Below are 12,708 nucleotides of genomic sequence, written 5' to 3'. Positions count from 1 at the left end.
GACAGGTCTCTTTAGTTCATGTCCACATGATTTTTCAGGTATTTGCTTGTTCTATACTACTGACATTGACGAATATGCTTTAAAGCAATAAGGTGTCGGCACTTTCTGAGTACATCAGTTAGTCAAACTGCCAGTTTATACAAATACAGATGTATTCTAAGATTTCAATACAATGAACACCAATGACATGGAGAGGCTTGTGTAGTAAACAAAATAAACCTCCTTAATATGCAGTGGATACTCTGGGTAACATTTGCCAAAACAGAAAGCAGTAATGGCTATGTATTACTAATGATCACTAATCATGGATGTAATTCTCTGCTTTTATGTAAGTGTGTAGTACAGTCATTATTCTGGCAAAACTCCTTTTTAGAAACAATGAGCCTCTTACATAAAGAAGGGGAAAGTACACTTCCTATAGAGGTAATTGCTTTATATAATGTGTTACTAATTAAATATTTACTTTGTTCTCTGAAAGTCCACTTCATTGTTACTCTCAAAAATTAAAGGCACAGCCAGTCATTCTTGAAGAATTTTGTTTCCTGGTAAATAAAATTAAATTGTGCCAGTAAAGTTGGCACTGTAATTTGTTAGTGAATGTGAACTCAATAGTCAGCTATAACAGACCAGATAAATATTGCTTTTATGCTCTGAAAAAGGAAGTTTATCAGTGACTAATCATGGAGGGAGTAACACTAGTTTAATTGAGGAAATATGTGAATAATAGTAATACATAACTAGAAGTCTGTACCAGGTTATTTTAGCCTGCTGCAATTTAGTTAATTTGTTTATGTTTACTACGAGGAAGTGTGTGCTGCTGCAGCTCTAGTTTCCTTAAAATTCTGCCAAAATTACAAATAAAAGAAATGAAAATCAAAGTGAAAGTAAGAAATCATCACCTTCTTTTAGGATTTTAGGAGGGTTACACTGCAACTGTATTAAAAATTCACATGTCTGGGACACATGAATTGGCACTGAGACCAAGAGGAGAGTTTACTTCTGTCCTATGTCCCTTTTCCTCCAGAACATGGTAGCCACCTCCAGCTTCTGTCCTCTGGCCTGTCAGCCAGACTGTCCCAGGGACAGATGAATGGAATGCCTCTTAGACTATATCTACACAAGGCCAGGGACATCATCAGAATTTGACTATACAGATTGTTGAATATCACTGCCCGGGCAATGTTCTCTGACAATGTTTTATTTACCAGTGTAACTATATCCAGGATTACTGGATAAGAATCTCCTAAAACATCCATTTTCAAAGTACCTAAAACTGAAAAATTGAGACAGACCATTAAACAACTCACCAATTTTATGTATCTTAACCTTTATAAGCACAGATTTCACAGATTTTTCTAAGGCAGCTTCCTCACAAATTTGAGATTTTCTTTGCACTTTAATAAACAGAATCCCTTGCATCAAACATATTTAACAACAGATTTATTTATTTTTTTTCTCTCTCTCTTTTTTTTTTTTTTTTTTCTTTTTCCCTGAATATGTTTAGATTCATCCTTTGGCACTTGAAATCTTGGAAACTTTTGTGCCAAATGCAATTAAAATCAGTTCATATGAGTGTTGCCCCTTCATATTTCCTACCTTCCTCCTGGCAAAAGAGGCAAGGAATGTCTTCACTGAAAGACTCAAAGACTCTCAGATGATCTTTTTTTTTTTTTTTTTTTTTTTTTTTTTTTTTTTTTTTTGGTACATGAACTGTTCTTTCCAAATCTTTTTCTACAGATTCTGTAGATTATCTGTAGATTCCCACACAGTCTACACAGAAGGAGATGCTACATCCTTGGAGGAATTTGTTGGTTTACGTCTTCATTCAGCAAAGGCAGGAAAGTATCAAACCCCGAAGAGCTGATCTGCCCTAAATATCTGAGCAGTATTCATTAAAGTCAAAGTAAGAATTTTTATTTTTATTTTTATTTTTAATAGATCAGATAAATGTGTACATAGAAGTCTCTTATTGTTATAAATGACGATACAACTCAATCTGAATTTAGTAATATTTATAAAAGGCAAGTAAACAGCGCTGGGTGCGTGGAGAGTCTACTCTCTACCAACACACACACACTAACATCGAACTTTCAAAATATACAGAACATTGGTTAAACCCAAGTATACCTATACATATGTACAATTAGATTAAACCCAAGTACACCTATACATATGTACAATCATGAAGGGGGGAGCATAGCTAGAGTTCATAATCCTGGTTGAAGTGCTCCAATATCTTCCATGACTTAATTCATTTTTCTCAGATCATCTTGCTTCAAGTTGTCCAGCAACTCGGCCTTCGGGCCTTATGTATCCTAATCTTCCCGGATAGACAAGAAGCATTTCCGTCTGCTTTTCAAGGCCAATAGGGCCTGGATCAAAAGGCACGTTCAGGTCACCAGGGGGCGTAACAGCAAAAGCCTGCGATGGCAGTAACGGCGGGGGGGGGGGGCGATGGTGTAGCAGAAGGATCGGTGGACGAGCCCGCAGCTCCCGCACTGTCTGGCAAACCACACGTTTCTGACTGTGGTCCCACATGGCTCTTTAAGGCCTCAGAGACTGCACGCCACATCTCCCCCTTCTTTATTAATATCAACTATCTTCTTGACACGAATTATTACTCCATATATCACATTATTAAAATAGATTTCAAAATACTGTTTTGCTGAACGAGTATACTCATAATGTACCTTAAATTTAGAAGGACTTACAGTATTCTCTAAAGGATAAACTCTCAATAATCTCAGCACAGACATGAAATTAGAGAATTAAAAGGATTTTTTGCCACAAACGTTTATATAAAGCCTTGATTTTAGTTCACTACAGCTGTTAACATGCAACTACATAGGGTATGCTCCGTGCAGTGCTGAACCCTGCAGTGTTGCTCATGCTTTGTTCTCCACTGTTCTGCGTTGTGTAGTTTTGGTGTCATAGCCATCATCATTTTTAGATAGGTAAAATATCTCAAAATGTTAAAATAACATAATTTCAAGTACTAACATAGTACTTATTCATTTAGAACTGAGGAGACTGTTCCTAGTCTATTGCTAAAATGAAGAATGCTCTTGCACGTTGTGTGACAAATGAAAACCGTTAATGGGGTATGGGATTCTCAGCCATAATGGATCTCATTAAGAAGTTTTCTCAATAAAGCGGCAGTTACACCTATGGTTTACCTTGTAAATTGTAACAAAAACTAACAAACAATAACAACAAACCCTCACAAAGTTCTTAGTAAAAGACAGTTTTATTATTTGACATTAGCAGTTCACAGCCTATAAAGCAGTAAGAATGTCTGTAAAAGTAGAAACCTGTCTAACAACTTCAGCTTTGTTTACAGTAGGTTTTTTTGTTGCTCATATAAGACAAATACAATTTGGTAAATGTTTTGTCTCAACAGACAGGAGCAAAGTGAAGAAGAAGTGTTTGCAATGGCTTGTGGGAAGTTTTCAGAAGAAAAAAAGCATGATAGAAAACATCAGACAACAGCTTAAGGGACTCTTAATTTTTACCCCCTTCACAACTTTTTTATAATAAGTGTGTTCTATCAGTTTGTGTTTAAGTCAGCTTGACATACAACATTGCAAACACTTTTGCTAATAGATTAATCCAGAACAAAATGACTTTCCTATCCTTCTTTCTGACTTGCAGGTCTGAGTACACCACGATCTAATTGAAAAGCAGTGTTGATTTTAAGAGTATAATCAAAAACTCTTGTGAAAATACTTTGTTTTATATCAGCAGGCTTTGTTTGACAGTTGAAGACAGGATGAACTACTAGAATTATCTGAAACTCATCTCCACTGATCAACTTGCAGCTTCTCTTGAGATTTAGGAAGCATGGTTTGCTGTGGGTGAATCAGAATAAAAAAGCCAGCATGTTCTTGTGGGAGCAGATACTAACTGCTGAAGTGGGCGCAGTTTTTGTCAAATTTTGCTAACTAAAGTTGATTTTTTTTTTTTTTTTTTTAATGTCAAGCCCACTGATTCTGGCAAAAGCTTTGGTGCTGTGTGTTTGGGCTTCTTTATTCTTAGTTACCTGGATTTTGTGTAGAAGGGAAACAGTCTCCAGTATTTATTAAACCTGACTTAAGAGCAAGAAACTGTTTACTCTGCAGAACTATGATATAATATTTGACTTTCTATACCTTGTTTGTATTCAGTGAGTGGAATTGTATATCAGTCACAAAGGATCATAGTTTTATTCCATTTACAAAATTATTTTCTTTAGATTTAGCTGCAGTCAACTTCTGTAGTTACATGAAAACTGATGCTCAAGGCTCAGTAAAATCCCTTATAGAATAAAAAAAAAAAAAAAAAAAAAAAAAAAAAAAAGTAACAGAAGCTATGTATTGTTATTTTTAAAGTGATATATGATAACCACATTGTATCACAGTGGCAGCAAATAGCATTAGCACATGAGCTGCTAGTTGAATGCCATAGTTTTATTAGGCTGCTACTTTCTGGGCAAATCAACACAAACTTCACCAGCTGTTGCAGGGAATTGTTATAATCTGTTTTAGCATTTGTGAAGTGTCATAAAGGACAGGAAATAAATGAGCCATATAGTTAGCCTTCCATTCAGTCTGGGACAGATTATTTGCAGGAGGGGTGTGTATGAATACGCTCTCCTATATGGCTTCCACTACTACAAGGACTATAAGTGATAGAGTATAAAACCAAGAACATCTATAAAAACAGCAAATTACTTTCAAACTGACTGAACTTTTAAGAGAGTAAAGGTAGTGTACATTGCTGGAGTTATTCATTAGTTCCAGAAGCCCAGTAGCTTGAAAGCACATCAGATGAGTTTCTGTGTTTCAGCAGTAAGTATAAATAAAGCAGTAGCTAGAATAAAGCATTGGTTTGTGTGGGATTACCAGAATTGCTCTTTCTAGCCCAGAAGTGCTGGGTACAGATACATCTCTTGGGAAACCCAAAACTGCTAGTGGACATGCAGCCTTTTGTTGTTGCTGTTGCAGTTGCTTTCTCAAAATCTTCGTGATTCTTCTTTCTCTGAATCTAGACATGTAGGTAGTAAACCACCCAAGAGCCAGAGCTGTAAGGAGATAGATCACTTCAACAGCAAAACTGTACTGGTTTGGTAAACAGTCTGTTTACCTAAAGTAACTGAATAGTGGCTTTTTCAAATGGCTTTCATGCACTTTTCAAAAATTGTAGAAAAGAGAGAATAGTTAATCTTCAATCATTTTCAGCAGCAGAAACACCTGATACCAGAAACACCTTAGACAGCTCTCAATAAGGTAGAAATAAACTTTACTTTCAAAAATCAAAATATCAGTTTCCTGTGATTTGTAAGGGATTTGTCTTTTAAGGGTGAGCAGGAAAGAACAAACCTAGCCTATTAGGCTTCACCATATGAATGGATGATGGGGTGTCTGGTGAAAAATGTCTTCATGGGTATGGACTCACACCCTTCCTAGAATTCTGAAAAATAATACATTTAACTGTGATAGGAACCTAAGGAGTAGGAGATGGACTTTGCTAGTTATTGCTAGCTCCCTAGGTGTTAGTGTGGTGGTTTTACTCTGTGTGGGCTGCTGCAGGGAAAAGATGACTCCTGCTCAGACAGACCCAACACAGTTAGGGGAAAAAAAAAAAAAATTGTACACTGAAAACGTGCAGACAGAATCTCAGAGAAGAAGAAATAGAAAACATCTGCTTAGGTAACAAAATCTTGAATTAAAAATGAAATAGAAACCAAACCTCAGAGTTCATTGTCTAGATCCCCTGGACGCAAACTGAGAGTGACAGAGATACAGCCCTGGCATGCCAGAGGAAAAACACTGTCAATACAGGAATCTCTGACTGGACAATTCTTGTGAGAAACATCCTGCACTTCTTAGGATCATAGGAGTCGGTTTGTTCCCTCAGAATTACTCCTTCCTTTTAGGAGTATTTGATTACGGGAATTAAGCTTGTGTGGCACAGGAGCTGTGCAGCTCAGGATCATGCTCTCTGAGCAAACAGAGATGGTCTCTGCCCTGAAGGGTTTGCCTGCTCTCTGAAAGTGAAGTGTGGTGATTTGGGTTAGCAAAAAAATAAATGGAACAAAAGAAAGAGTGAGGGAGAATGGTATCACTGAAGTGCTATTCATGTGTTGGCAAACTATACGGTAAAGCTGGTTAATAGCTACCAAGGTTTGTCTCTATCACAGATTAGTAAAACAAGAGTGGACCATGATGGACACCTGGTTTCTCTTCCTTATACAAAAATACCACGGAACTTCTCTCTGCTCCTTCACTGAAAGGAATTACTGCTTCTTACTATGTCACTGTTGCAGCTGTTAACTCCAAGACTTGGATTAACGAGTTTATTCAACTCTTCCTCAGAGACTTTCTGGGCAAATCTGTTTTTATACTAAGCATTAGAATCTAAGCAATTGACTCCAATATAAAGAATGTTATAAAACTTCTCCGAGGTGATTCCTAGCACTAAAGGTATTTCCCTAATATTTCATAATCCTGCTTGTGCCTAGTGGTCAACACATCTTCATTGGTGCCAAACACTAGTATTGGCTTGAAGCTCTACACAAAATGATGCATGGAGTGAAGGTGATTTCTACAAAAATATTTTTAGGAGCTAGCCCTAGAAAGTAAAACCTCCAACTTAGTTTTTAGTAAAGTAGGTTTCCATTAAAGTGTGTCAAGGGCTAAGATACTGAAACCTCTTTCTAGAGAATCCAGCATAGATGCTTCAAACACCTAGCTGGGCACATGCTGAGCTGGAGAATGAGGAACTTCCATGCTTTTTTTGTTGAAAAAAATCAGTTTTCATACACTACTTAAGGAGTCACTGAGCTTGAAGATGAAAACTAGGAAGAATACAAAAACACAAAGTTAATAGCCATGTCCCCAGGGGAGTGCAAACAAGGGTGCAAAGGTCTCTCTCCAATTATTTTTCCCTAAACTAACAGAGGGTAGTAATATGTAAGAACCATACAAAGGGAGATGGAAATCACATTCTTCTCTTTATTGAAGAGCTGCTGAAGAGATCATGAATCTAAATATATGTCATTTAAAGATGAAAATATCAACACTAGCACTGGAGAGATGCTCTCATTCCTTAAATGGTCCGACACTAAGAGTCGCTCCTCAGAAGTGAGCATGTCCTAATATCATTTTGCAGCCATGTCTTCCATATCTATCTGGAGCTCTCCAATTATTTACTAGTTGTAAGGAAGAAGAAGCCTCGGTACATGCTCTTCCACTTTTAAAAGGATGACATACCTGTTTGGATAGGGCCATTGGTCTCTATTTGTAATTTCAGAATAGTTTTTTTTTTTTTCTCCACCTTACTGAAAAACTTATTTAAAATGTATTTCAAAAGGATGTGAGGTGCTTAGACACCATGGCAATAAGCCTACATTAATATTTCACATAAAATACAAAAAATGAGCATCATCTCTTGGAAGGATGGATATATATCAACTATAGTTAAATTGAAATCTTTTTTATTTTATCACCCAGACTAACCTTAGAATAGATTATATTTTGTAAATAAGTATTGTGTAAGAATTACAGGATAAAACTTTTAAAACAGTGTAGAGTATGTGTGGTTAAATATACTACTGCCTAGCTCTGTTGTCTTTGTGAAAAAACTTGAAGACTACCAATAAACGTTAAACGAATCTATGGGGCATGACAGCTTTAGATATTCGTAGTTTGGGAGATAGCAAGATTTTAGTTCAGTTGTGCTGGCTTTGTTTGACTTATGAATCATTATAGAAACTTTAGTTCATCCTCAATATGTTTTTGTTTGTTTGTTTGTTTGTTTCTAACCTGTAAAAAGCTATTGCAAAATTAACAATTAATGTTTTGTGAAAAACTTTTCACCACACTGGCTGTTTTTATTAACAGTTGTTCACAGAGACAATAAAATGTATTCATTCACACATTAAGTCTGAGATATATCTATTGACTTTGTACTAGTTCCTTTAAAGAAAAGTCTGAATAAAAGACAATCATATTATTTTCATCCCAAACCATTAATCTCTGAAGCTAAATGTTTGGGATATTGAGCACGAAAAAAGTATCACCATAATATAAACTATTTGAATGTATTGACTACTAAAAACATGCAAAAAAGTTTTTGTTACAAAACAATATAAAAATAGGTGAAGATACTTGTGATATTTCTTTATACCATGCTTATCCAGAACATATCTGTCCATGATATCATGTCCATGTCCTTCTCCAGAAGAGAGCTGAAGTCCTTCCTGACTTCACCAAAAGATCCTTACTTAAAAGTTTGAAAAATCACAGTATTAGTGATACATCTAATGATTTTATATTAGAATCACACCTGCATATTTTAACTCATATTTCTGGCATTTTATGGATTAATTTTTACAACTGAATTTATAAGTTTCTTGGTGACCAAACTATGAGATTTCATTTACTCACATTGACACTAAGGTACATTTTTGTCAATATGGAAATTATCTCTAGTGTTACCTCTAGTGAATGTTCTTTTACTTGCTTATTTTTGTTTGTTTGTTTGTATAAGAAAAAGTATAAGTGGAATGCAGTTATAAACAGGATGTACATGTGAAGGGAGAGAGAAAATACTCCAAAGAGCAACAGGATAATTCATTATCAGCTTCAAGATCCCTTCAGATTATCTACCCCCACTACCCCCCATGAAAAAAAAAAAAAAAAAAAGTCAGTTTGCCAAACATAGAATACAATTCATATATCAGGATCTGAGAAACTTTAGTAATTCCTCTCCTTTTTTGCTGTTTCCCAGTTGAGAGCACTGGAGGTGAGTGTCAGTATAACAAAAGAGGATCTGGCAGGATATTATCTGAGAGGGATGGGAATTAATTTCTCCCCGTAGCATGAATCATTTCCAATCCATAGATAACAGTGCACAGGTTTTCCTCCAGCATTAAAAAAACTAGACAGAGTATAGGTAGTAGTAATTTTATGAAAGAAAAGATTAACTTAGTAGTAATTTTATGCCTGTTGGCTTTACATTTATGCTTAATATGCCTAAAAATCATGTCTAATAGAATTTAAAGCTAGAGGGGACCATCAAATTCATCAATTGGGCCTTTTGCCTTATGTGCATCACTGGATATTTTCCCAATAATTGTGGCTTCAAACCTGCAGCTACTTGAAAGTAAGGGCACAGTCCAATTTCCATGGTCAGTACACTGCTTTGCTATTTCCAAAGCAGAGTCTTGGCACTTGGCATCTTAATGCCAAGTGAACACTTTCCCTTGTTGTTTTTGCTCTATACTACCATATTTTATATCATCATCATTTTCTGATGCAGCCACTGGTGACATACTGGATGAAAGAGAGCACGACTCCTTTCCTATTGAAGGCAGATGCTTTCAGTTTGATGAGGTCTGAGAGAGTATGGGCTGTTTTTCTTCACTCGTACCAGTGTTGCAGATAAGAGGCAGCCTCCCCAAAAAGTCTCACACCACTCAGTGAGGCTTCTGACAGCAGGATGGAAAGCAACATCTTAAAGGTAGAGTCTGTAGGCTCTCCTCATAGGTGCAGTGTTTTCTGCTCGAACAATGTCATCCCTCACAGTGCAGAGGACTGCTTTAGCTTCCATTTCCAATAGGCGTTAAGTGGTTGCCACATGTCAAGCATATAACAGGTCATGAGTTCTTATAACCACCCCATGTTAAATCCATTCAGCTCTGACAACTAGGGCAGTAGATGCTACACTTTGGAAGGGAGATTGATGCTGCCTCTCAGTCCTCACAGGCCTTTATATCTAAAATGTGCTTATGATGGAAGTATTTGATGTACCAGAAAAGAATGTCTATAAACAAGTAGCATGTCTTTTTTAAAGCTCTACTTTATTATTAATTATTATTATTTATCTATTATTATGATTTATACACATTACTGGGCTGTGAAGTTAAAGTAGCATTAAAGCTTTTCAGACAGGAATTTGCCAGAGAAATTTGATTAGCCTTTAAAGGCTTTGGGAATATTTTTTTCTATGGCTAGAAGGTGTTACTGCTCACATTTTCTTATGTTAATGTTAATACCCCAAAATTATAAAGATGACCAGGATAACTCCCTCAAAACAAAACAAAATGGAAAACTACATAATCATCATACATCAATGAGTTCTCAATGGAAACTATGTTTGAAGAGTTTGTGAATCTTGATTTGATGGCAAGAACTCTTTGTAAGGTGGCCAAGTAACAAACAGAAAATTTGTCACCAGTTTTCTTTGCAAATATAAGTAAAACCTTCACATATAAATTTGTTCCCTTTTATGTTTTAACACATGAATACTATAATATTTCATATAATGTGTCTATTTCTTTCCCAAACACAGCAATTATGTCTTTGGTTAACAGTGGTATTTTTTAACTCCAAATGCATCCATTTACAATGCAAGACCTTATTCTATCGAAATATTACATCATTCTCCGTTATTCTGGTAAAGAACCTTCTTTCCCTTCAATAGAGAAAGCTTTTACTTAAATTTGCTCAGATTTTTCTGTAGGAGGATTGAGGGTGTTTTTTTGTATATTTGTTGAAGCTTGCTCATATGGAAATCTCAAATCTGCATCACTTTGACTTAACTTTGTTTTCAGTTTTATTCTAAGAACACTGCAAGGTCACCAACAGGAGAACATTCAGACTTAAAAGTACTTCAAATGAGATATGAAATCTCTTGTCATGTTTTCAGTTGTACTCAGTGCTACAGATCTCACAAGTCACAGATTTATTTATTTATTTTTTCACTTTACCCTAATACACAATGCCTGATAATCAGTACAAACAGAACTGGAAGCCAGATCCAAACACATAAGTTTCACTTTAACTTTGAATTCTATATCACTCGTGTGATTCACTCATTTACACATTACAAGGTTAAGAATCGTAATATTTTTCTATCTGAATTAAGTTTGGCAGACTCAGGATTTAAGATTATAAAAGTAAATAGATAAATAAATAAATAAATAAATAGCAGACTCATATCTGAGTGGAGATTTAACTCCAGGCTAAAGATACAAGGTCATTTCCAATACACACACTGAGACCTAGATATGTAGTATCTCAGGGATTAAAAGAGGTGACTTGAGCTGCCAGAAAGATGAAATATGTTGTAGACTAAAAAATAAATCCGATTACATATTATGGAAGAACAAATGGGGCATTTAAGTTTCCTCTGAAGTTAATCCAAGATTCTGTCTTTGAACATACACTTCACAACTTCCCTGTGTTTCTATCAGTAACATATTTTTGCAAACAAGCAAAAATGCAGATGAGATTTCATCCTCAATAAAGAAAAATCAATAACTTTTATTTCCATAGATCATTTGAAGGTACTTTCAAAACTTTCTGTTTCAGTCATATCCTTAGATCTCAGAGGAAAATTCCTAACAATTCACCAAATAAATGATGTTATGTTAAAATAACATAAAATTGTTAATCACCAAAATTTGAAATTTAAATTTCTAAATAAGACCAAAATATGTAAAATTAGCTAGTACAGATGGCCAGTTTTCTGCAGAGCTTACTCTTTTCTTGTGAGCAGGACAGTTCCTGGAGAAGGGAAATTTGAATAACATTATCCTTGCATAACACTGCAGTGCTATAAGAAATTTAATTCTAGATACTTATACTAGATGTCTAGTGAGATCAGTTTTTCTAAATATTTGAGGAAGATAGTTACGCTAGAGTACCCTAACACAAGGACATTGACTTATCTTAATCATGAGTATATAGCAGGAAACCTGCTTAAATCAATGAGATACATCTAATTGGAAGGACTGAGTACTGTAACCAGAGATATGGGCAAAACAGGCAGCTTCTTAGCCAGGCTGTGTATTGTCTACTTTACCCAGCAACACAAAACTGAAGAGTACAAAACGCTTCTTTCCAAACAGTGGGTCAAAGACTCTGAGAACCAGCTACTGCAGCAAGAGCTGAGGAGAGAGAGATAAAAGGGATAGAAGAAAAAAGGAGAACAGACACTCCATTAGCAAGAGATACCTTATTTTACCATTTTAATTGAGCTAGAATTATTCAGGTTTGTTTCTACTGCACCGTAGCTCTCCATCAGCCCTTCTTCCACACACCCTGCTGACTCACTCAAGCTATGGACTTGTTTCTCAGGGTAAATAACCTGTGCACCAAAATTTAGCCTCTTGATATGCTCACTTTCTTAACATTATTTAAATTACTTTAATGCATTCTTCCAACAAATTTTTTTGACATATTTTGGTAGAATAAATCTCATGCCATCATTTCTCTTTTTTAAAATTAAATTTTATTTTATTTTATTTTATTTTATTTTATTTATTTTATTTTATTTTATTTTATTTTATTTTATTTTATTTTATTTTATTTTATTTTATTTTATTTTATTTTATTATTTTATTTTTTATTCCCAGCAGTGGGATTTCTTATTTTTTTGTATTGTGAAGTAATTCCCAGGTAACATATTAGCAACCTTTAAGAATCTCCTTCAAAATGGAAATGAACGAATTGTCCTTAGATGTGTTGAAGGACATTTATCTCCATTTAGAATTTAGAAGATATACAATCTGAGAATCATGTTACAATTTTATTTTCAGTAACCCTAGTAAGAATGCAGAGAAGTCATTGGAACTAGTATGGGTTCAAATTTAGGTAACACAGAAGAATCTAGATTCATAAAGATCAGCCAATAATACTTAAAAATTACCCTTTCCTTTCCTGG

The sequence above is a fragment of the Aythya ferina genome (genome assembly GCF_964211825.1).
Source record: "Aythya ferina genome assembly, chromosome: 3".
In the NCBI taxonomy this organism is placed as follows: Eukaryota; Metazoa; Chordata; class Aves; order Anseriformes; family Anatidae; genus Aythya; species Aythya ferina.
Note: the sequence above shows the minus strand (reverse complement) of the source record.